This window comes from Oncorhynchus keta, chromosome 10 (genome assembly GCF_023373465.1).
Source record: "Oncorhynchus keta strain PuntledgeMale-10-30-2019 chromosome 10, Oket_V2, whole genome shotgun sequence".
Classification (NCBI taxonomy): Eukaryota; Metazoa; Chordata; class Actinopteri; order Salmoniformes; family Salmonidae; genus Oncorhynchus; species Oncorhynchus keta.
In genome coordinates this window covers 50,153,803-50,164,116 of record NC_068430.1, presented here as the reverse complement: position 1 = coordinate 50,164,116, position 10,314 = coordinate 50,153,803, and positions in this window count along the sequence as shown.

Genomic DNA, 10,314 nt, shown 5'->3' with positions numbered 1-10,314 from the left:
TGCTATGTTTTATCAAAGAGCCAGACAATTTGGCCCCTGGACTACTAAAGACAGTCTCTTTTACAGCACTGGCATGATGTGTAAGCTATTGCTTCATGTACATGTTTCACAACAAAGTCTTTATTAATAGAATATAATTGAAAAATATATATCCACTAATATAGGCTATGATTTAATAGGCCTTCGACTAGGACAACGTCTCCATTTATGGAAAGGTAGCCTACTTAAAGGACACCAAAATGTTTAATGAAAGGGTCAACTAGTCTCTAGTACACCATTATGGAACTTGTCTGGTGCCGCTTTTTTTTAAATTTTTTGTTTTACCTCATATGAGAAATATTATTCCAATTATTTGGAATGTCTCAAATTTGGAATGATAGTCAAAGGATTTGTGTGGTTTTAGGCCTACACATGTAGGCTCTGTCCTCTATTAATCTTGGCCATTATCCTCAGAAGTGAGACATCAAACAAGATGGTATGATAAGCCTACTCATAGACATTTTCTCTCCTTGTGAATATGCCAATATTCTGTTATGTTTCTTTCATGTCTTCAACACCGCGGATTTCCCATTCGACAATAGCACACAGTCTTGAAAAGGCGGCAGTGGCAGAAAGCGCAGTACTCACAGCACACATTATTAGGGGTTTTGCAGCTTCCCCACAATGGCACGCAGTTGGCGGGAGGAGGTGGACGTTTGTTTTTGACGCTGAATTTGTTCTGTGAAAGGAGGTTAATGATTTAGCCTTACCTGCACTTACACTAAGGGTACATCAATGAACATGAATGAATGCCATTATTAATGATGAATAGCCTACAACAAAGTATTAATAGTGTTCCCTTTACAATAGGGCCCTCTTTAGTAAATTCAGAAAAGTTTCTACTTTACGTAGGGCCCTGCAAATTGACTAAACTAATATTTAGATAACATGAACTTAATTAGCATACAAGCTATTTGAAGCAATTTTCACCTTTTTGCTAATATGGTCATGAATGTCTTCAGCAATAGTCTAGTCAATTTGTAAATGCATTAATATATTATGTATTCGTGTTAACTCCTGCATTTACTCATGTTTAATAATGTACCCTTATTGTAAAGTGTTACCACTTGACTCATACATTTCGTCAAGTAGAAACATGCCTTCATTCACACTGAAATGTTTTTACATTCACAATAAGCTTCTTTTTTTTACACTATTGGCTATGTGTATTTTAGACTTATTTCCACCAACTTATAAATATGACACAAACATGAATAATGTTGACTTATTTTCAGAACATAGTTACCTTTCTTGGTTTCTTGATTTTTTTCTTTGCCGTTTTGGGCAACTCTGAAAAATAAATGTATTTGACATATTTTCATATTTTCATTTCACAAGAGTGGTGTTAGTCATTTTGACGGCTTTGCTTTTGAAGTCAACCCTGAAATACTTAAAATACCCAAGCAAGATATATCTGCATTTTACAATAATATTTCCTGCATATAACAGCAAAAGGGCACAAGATATCAGCACATATCAAAGAATGGAGTGATTTTTAGCAGCCCATTTATTTTTATTCCACACACTGATTATATGCCAGACCTAATGATTAACTGACCTACAATGACGATGGGTGGAGCATCTGACAGGCTCCCATTCTGTATACTCGAGAAAGAAGACTTATTGGTGGATAGCTTGTCCTCCAGTACCATGTGCGAGTTTACCAAGAGAAACCAGGTGGAGCTTAGACAGCTCAGGAGAAACAGGGAATTCATCTCTGTGTTTTTCTGTCGGCAAGGTCGGCCTAAAGACTGTAGTGAGGGACAGAGTGTTAGAAAGTAGGCCTATGGAAGACTATTAGAGCCCATTTTGATTCTATTGTGGTTGTAAACATATTCATTTCAGATAAAGAATTTGAATGTCACAATTTACCCAGCAGCTCAAGCTTGTTATTGTATGGAAAATCAACTATAATTGGCACAAAATTGACCACATGCACAGCAAAAAAAATACAAACATCTAATAATCAGCACATATCAATTTCTTAAATAAAGCTTTACATGGATTTTTAAAGATGGATATCTAGATCAATTCTGTAATTGTATCCAACATGCAAGTGCTACAATGGGAACATTTTGAATACAATCTCAGGCCTTTGGTTGTTTTGACTGTCCTCAGCATAACTTCTCTATATGGTTTCTTTCAGCTTGGATGAAGCCTATACCTAGTCAAGCTGAGCTGCTTCTTGCTTATAACATTAGTTCAACTTTATGAAAAGGAAGTAGTCTCATTAATAGTCTTCAAATAGACATCTAGGGGCGGTTTCTAGGACACAAATTAATCCGAGTGCTGGACAAAAAAATCCAACTGAATGGAGAATTACACGATGGCGCCGTACTGTATCGCTGCCGTCTTGCATGCTCCGACCCAACTTTGCAACTGCACTGTTGGGTAGGACTTGCAAGTTAAGCATTTCACTGTACTTGTGCATGTGACAAATACAACTTGAATCTCCATGAAATAAATGCTTTTAAATCCTAGATAAGTCTTAATTTGTGTCTGGGATACCGCCCCCTTAGATGCCTCCAACACTTGTAAAGCTAGTATAAATGTCATGATTGATTAGCAATAGCATTTCCTCTAAATGTCCCTAGTTCTGTTAATTTTCAATTATATTTTATTTGAAATCATAATACCTAGTTGTTATGAAATTTACAAAAGACTGAGGTTAACCGTTACAGGAAATTAACATAAAGACATTTCAATCTGGATGATCATGGTGGATTATAACCCTGTGTGAGTATAATTTTCAGTGAACATACATACATATAATCATATACAAAGTGTTATCTGAAGTAAAATATTCACAAACAAATCAAATCAAATCAATTGAATCGTGTGGTACTTATTAAATACCTTGTACAGTTTGAATTGTATTGCCATGAATTTATATGAAGAAAATATACCATTAAAAAATAAGATCATTTAATGTATGTCAAAGTTAAATTAATGTGCTCAATTTAAGATGTGAAATGTTCAATTAAATTAATTGGTTTATATTATCTTTACTCTGCAGGTAATTTGCATTATTTGCCCCATATGCTGTTTGAGACCCCCCAAAAATTAAGGAATGCATGCAAAGCTTTTTGCTTTTTATATCATCTTAATTATCCAAAGCGTAAATAGTGTCCACCATACAAAAAGCATTTTAAACCGTTCATAATAGGTATGATGAAATACCTTTTTGACCAGAGTTTAATAGTACATTTTTTGGGACCAAAAATGTATTTATTTAGCCTTTTTTTCATTGGGGTGGTAGATAGAGGTACATAAACACAAAGTATTGATCATTATGATCATATTATGTAGTGAAATGTTGTATTAAAAGGCAAAGAAACAAACAGAAGTGAGCCTTCACCCCCAATCTCATTCCCCCAACCCCACCCATCCAACATGTCTTCCCCTCTGCATACCACCCCTTCCTCATGGTCCTGAAAGCAAATTTGTCCAGGCCTCAATTGTTCCTTGACTAGCGCCATTCATTCTCGCTGTTGATTTTTCTAACGTTGTAACTTCTAATAGTATCTGTATTCACTGGCGAATTGGGAGAAAGTAATTTAAATGCCCTCTAATAGCCAACATATTTTTTTGCGGCAGTGCAGCCAGCAGTAATTGTCCCTGATTAATTTAGATACAAGGAGCTATCATCGTTAAGTAACATATTAGATGCAACGCACTGAATATTTACATTCATGCACTTCTAACTGCAGGGCACTCCCACATCAAGGAATGTGCCTACCTGATTTAGGGGACACAGGGAACATTTGAGGCCAATTTCACCGTAAAACATTTCCTTGGTTTTAAATCAATTCTGTGAACAAACTTCAAATGTATAAATTGATGGTTCGGATTATTGGATGCCAAGGTCATATTTTTCCATATACTGTTCCAATTAAAGGGTTGTTCAGATTCACTTAGATCTGTGGACCATACTTTTTGTCCTCACAACAGACTCCAATGCTTCCCACGTCCTTTGAGTGGTGGAGCATTTTTGATACATACGGGAAACTGTTGAGTGTGAAAAACCCAGCAGAGTTGCAGTTCTTTACACAAACCGGTGCACCTGGCTCCTACTACCATACCCCGTTCAAAGGAACTTAAATATTTTGTCTTACCCATTCACCCTCTGAATGGCACACATACACAATCCATGTCTCAATTGTCTCAAGGCTTAAAAATCCTTCTTTAACCCGTCTCCCCTTCATCTACTCTGATTTAACAAGTGACATTAATAAGGGATCATAACTTTCACCTGGATTTACCTGATCAGTCCGTCATGGAAAGAGCAGGTGTCCTTAATGTTTTGTACCCTCAATGTATATTATAGAGATTAGTATTTTCGGGAGCCCAAATATAAATATAGAAAAAATGAGTTGTCTGGTAATGTGTATGCGCCTTTCAAATCATGGAATGTTCTTAAACCATTACTATCCATGATATCAGCAAGGGTACGGATGCCATATTTGGACCATTGGTGGATGCAAAAGGCTGCCCTACAGATCGCAATATTGGTGTATGGGCATGCCATTTCGATGGCATTTTCAATTTTGCAACAAATAGAGATTGTGTGAGCAATAATCGGATCAAAGCTAGTTTACATTGTTTAAGGGATGAAGACTTTTAAAGAGATTTAGAGAGATGTATTAACATTATTTAAGGAGTAGTATTAAATTAATTTGACAAAAGTGCTGCGTTGATTTTGTGTCACATGTCAATGCTAAATTTGCTATTTTAAAATTTTGCTGTCAGTATTAATGGTTTTACTTTTGTACGTCCACATAAATATTTTAATTGGAAATGTCAATTATCAGTTAATCTTACTTCTCTCATCATTGATTTTATTGACCTATTTTAGCTATTTTAATGTTACTCCTTAATCACTATTGATAAATAAAATTGTTTTTCTTTCAAAGAGCTGAGATAGACTTTGAAGTGCAAAGTGTAGCAATACAGGTGAAATCAGTCATTGACACCGACATGGTGGCGTAGCAAGAAGATAGGATTGCCGTGAATCAAAAGGTTGTAAGTTCAAATCTCAGGTGAGAACACGTTGAATATGAATTACTGTATAAATGAACATGCTCAATGTAATCATGTATGTCAACATGTGTCAAATATGTAAGTTGAAAACATTGTATGTGTGTAGCGAATTCCACCGCCTTTTTTTTGTTGATAAGATGCCCCAATAACAATTTCTAATTGAGACAATTTGAAAAACGCATTTTAAGTTGACTGAATTTTTGCCAACGTTTTCTCAAATTGTCGCTAACAAAAAAAGTCCTGTGTAACCAGTTACTTAATAATAATAATTAGTTGAAACAATTTAATCTTTTTTACAGTGTTAAAGTAAATGCTCTTCTTGAGTGATATAAAAAAGCTGAGCAAATGTGCAGTTTCATGACTAATGCATTTGTTGGTTGATTTGTCTTCCATATCCTTCAAAGACAGAAAAGCCATTCAAGCTTCCAGAGTTACTTACCTCTGTAGTTTTTGATTGACAGGATCAACGTTTATCTTCCACTTTTTCCTGCAGGCTAAAAAGCTGCTCCTCACTCGTTGTCTGCTAATCGACAGAGAAATACCAGCCAGATCATGTGCTCGGGCAATGTTTAAGATATGGAATCAGGCAGGGGCGGATCCACATCTTTAGAAAAAAGTCTAAAAGAAGTCTACCAAGCAGACCAGCCTTTTTGGGAAGATGCATGGCTACGCGCTGAGAACCAGTTAAAATTAATTGTCCTCTTTCGAAGGAGCCTTTGGGATTACTGGGCCAGGGCATGCATCTCCACGACAGGGTTTTACATATGTGTCAGAGGAGTTGCAGGATCTAATGTTTACAACTGTAAGTTATGACCTTATGGGGACGCCTGGGCTTCATTATGTAAAACAGTGTGAGTAGTCACATAATGAACGTAATGAGCGGTCACAGAAAGCTAATGCTATATTTTTAAGTGAACAGGTGCCCAATAATTTTACTAATATGACCAAACTGCATTTCCCGGGATACAAATGGTAAAGTTGCTGATGATCGGCCTCAAAATCACACTTTGTAAAAACTATTTTACCGTAGGCCAGGCCCTGTTGTTACGTCATATCCCAGCAATAATGCCTTGCATTACACCTGGGAAGAAAACGCTTAATTTGCTCAACTTGCCATTGACTCAAATTACCCCATGGACATTGCTCAACTTAGCCCCAAGACAAACAGTTGGACTACATTAGCCCACACAGCTACAAGGATGTACTTTCATGCTAGGGTTATGACCTCATATTGAAGCTTATAGAGACCCCAACTGATGCATAGAACTATCTACTTTGGTTTATTTTCTTTATTTTTTCTGATTTATTTAACTAGGCAAGTCAGTTAAGAAACAAATTCTTATTTTTAATAACTGCCTTGTTCAGGGACAGATGTTTACCTTGTCAGCTTAGGGATTTGATCTTGCAAACCTTTCAGTTACTAGTCCAACACTCTAACCACTAGGCTACATGCCGCCATATAGATACAAGCATCATGAAACCTAACACAATAAATTAATTTGAGTTGGTGAAAATACATTTTTTTGACCTAACTTGCCTACCACTTTTTCCAGACTTGTGAAATGATGACCTCTTCCTAAATATTTGGTCAAATTATTAATTATAGTGTGGCTCAACTTACCTCACTCTCCCCTACAGCCAAATCAATGGAGATAAGTGGACCCCCTGCTTATCATCCACACTTCATGGATAATTGTTATGACAGAAAAAGGGGGCTTTCATGCTCAAACAACTGGAGTAGAGGTGCCATGTTAGAAAACCAAAAGATTCATTAGAAGTTGAGGTGCGACACACTCTCCATTTGAATAAAACAAAAACAAAATTAAAACATTTGAAATTATTAATGATAATGTATTTAACTTTTTCCGAGAGACGATTGTAAGTTGAAATGCGAAACTCTGTAAATGTGCTCACTGAGGTGTAAACAATTGGGTATCGCTTTGAAGTTGGATGTCACACACTCCAAGGGCAGAGAGCCATGATAAATTGTTTCATGCTGTTATAAAGCCACGAGGGAAAACGCCAATGAGGCATTGATTATAATAAACTCTGGATTTCCTGTCTCCTATTTTGTACTGGTTTATCCTCCTTGTCCAGGGTGTGTGTCTGTGTGGAGGGGGGTCACCACGACACCTCTTCTTTAACTACATTTAAATGTCAAAACCCATTATTCTATTTATGTTCCCTTCAATGGGCTTGGCTAGTATATGGTCTTGAATAACACATTTCTTATACACAATTAACTTAAAAGGAGTCAAGGCAATCTGAAATCCAAGTCCAGAAATCTCTTACTTGACTACACAATTTAAAGGGATACTTCAGTATTTTGGCAATAAGGCGCTTTATCCACTTCCCCAGAGTCAGATAAACTTGTGGATACCATTTGTATTTCTCTGTGCTTTGAAGGAAGTTGCTAACTAGCGTTAGTACAATGACGGGAAGTCTATAGGTATCTGCTAGCATGAAGACGATACCCATAGACGTCCAGTCATTCTGCTAACACTAGTTAGCATTGGCTCGCAAAACTACATCAAACTTCCTTCATACTGGACACAGAGACATAAAAATGGTATTCACAACTTCATCTGACTCTGTGGAAGTAGATAACAAAAGTGGTGTAAAAAGTTACCAATAGTCATACTTGAGTAAAAGTAAAGATACCTTAATAGAAAATTACTCAAGTAAAAGTGGAAGTGATAAAAGTGATATCCTGAAAAAGTAGTACTTTAAAGTATGTTTACTTAAGTACTTTACAACACTGGATAAAGGGCCTTGTTGCCAACATCCCAAAGTATCCCTTTAATTGGAGTATTAATTCATAAAATAATTCAGTGACAGTCCAAATATAACTTTTCAATATGGATCAAGCAATAGTCTTCAAAATAAACCAATCAGTGTGGCATCATGCTCAAGCAATAGACTTTAAAAAATACAACAACTCATTGTCATTCACCATAAAGTAAAAATACATGAACATTCAATAACCTGGTGCAACCTTATTCAAAGGTGGGCATATAGTGGTACAGAGAAAGGTCAGATCTACAGTCTCAATTCAATTAAATGCACCAAATACCTATTTGTCTGTCACTGCCAGAAATAACATTTGGGCATATTGTTTTCCTATCTATGGTATCCAGCTTCTCCTACGATATGACAGATGTCAATCTGCTTTGTGCCATTATTGAGTGCAGCCACATCTTTAACCTCCTTGATAACCAAATTAAATCAGAATGCAGGCAACAACATTTGTTATAGCACTTGGGCTACTGTCAGCAAAGATGAGGAGTTGAACCGATAGTTTCAATCTGTGTGCGATGTAAATTGCTGTGCAATATGCTTTACCAGACTGCCTTAACTCAAATTCCAAACTGTCACCTGATGACCTGTTCATCCTCTCTCTCTGCCTCAACATGGGCAGTTCTCTCTCCTCTCTCTCTCTCTCTCTCTCTCTCTCTCTCTCTCTCTCTCTCTCTCGGCTATCTTTGAGCTCTGCAATAATCATGACCAAATACCACTGTCATATGACAAAAATGGCTGGCCTTAACAATGATGGGGTTAGCTTATTATTTGTATTTTTTTTTATTGGCAAAATTATGTATTTACTCGCTAGCTGACTACATAATGCCAGTCTATTATGAATTGTACAGTGTGGTTAGCTAGCTAGCTAGCTAGCTACATAGCCATTCATTCATTTACTTAAAGTCCTCTGCACTCCCCACAAAATGTTTATGTCCTGCACTTTCATCCTCTTTGGCATTGGCACCTCCACTAAGGGGGCACTATCTCCCTTTTCACTAGGGTAAATAAACACTGACTCACTGAGTGCTGCTCATCTGAAAATGCAGTTGAAAAGGAAAAGATCCAGATATCTAACATTTACCTACCTAAAATAGTCAACTTATCATTGCATCACTGAGTATTTAAACAAAATTATCTCATCACCAATAGCTTGCTAGTTACACAACATAGGAATACATTAATTAACTGTTCATGGACTTTTACTCATTTTAAACTTTCAAAACATTTATACATTGGAGAGCTTGTGAATATATATTAGATATTTCATATTCAGTACATTTGCTAACATTTCAAAAAACATAATTCCACTTTGACATTATGGGGTATTGTGTGTAGGCCAGTGACCAAAAAAATCCTAATTTAATACATTTTTAATTCAGGCTGTAACAAAACTTGGGGGAAAAATCAAAGGGTGTGAATACTTTCTGAAGGCACCCGGAAAGTATTCAGACCCCTTGACTTTTTCCACATTTTGTTACGTTACAGCATTATTATAAAATTGATTAAATAGCTTTTTCCCTCATCAATCTACACACAATTCCCCATAATGACAAAGCAACAACTGGTTTTTAGAAATGTTTGCAAATTCAAGTCAGAGACTTGTCCTGAAGCCACTCTGTGTTGACTTGAAAAGGGGGTTGTTGTCCTGCTGGAAGGTGTACCTTTGCCCCCAGTCTGAGGTCCTGAGCACTCTGGAGCAGGTTTTCATCAAGGATCTCTCTGTACTTTGCTTCGTTGATCTTTCCCGTGCTCCTGATTAGTCTCCCAGTCCCTGCCGCTGAAAAATATCCCCACAGCATGATGCTGCCACCGCCATGCTTCACCGTAGGGATGGGGCCAAGTTTCCTCCAGACGTGACACTTGGGTTTCAGGCCAAAGATAATATTTTTTTTCATAGTCTGAGAGTCCTTTAGGTGCCTTTTGGCAAACCCCAAGCAAGCTGTCATGTGCCTTTTATTGAGGAGTCTGGCAACTCTACCATAAAGTATGTTAGTCAAGTCAAGTAGTGTGTTTTTCATGTACTCCTTTTGCTAATTCTCTTTTTGATAGTCTTTCGTGTTTTGACACCTGCCTGACTCTGGACTACTTTCCCGCAAGCCTGATCATTCTGTCTGCCCCGACCTTGATTCTGCCTGCCCTTCGGTACCTTTTGGACTCTGAACTGGTTTTGACCCTTTTGCCTGTCCATGACCATTCTCTTGCCTACCCCTATTGGATTAATACAACTTGTAAGACTCCAACCATCTGCCTCCTATGTCTGCATCTGGGTCTTGCCTTGTGTCATGATAAACTGACTGTTAGAACTGTTAAGGCTCCATGAATCAGGAATTGAAAAACTATGGTTGAAAGAGATGGGGCAAAAGGAGTGGCTAATATGTCTGGCTACACATTTGACTTGGTGACCTGCTGCAAATTGAGAAATTATGTGACTAAACT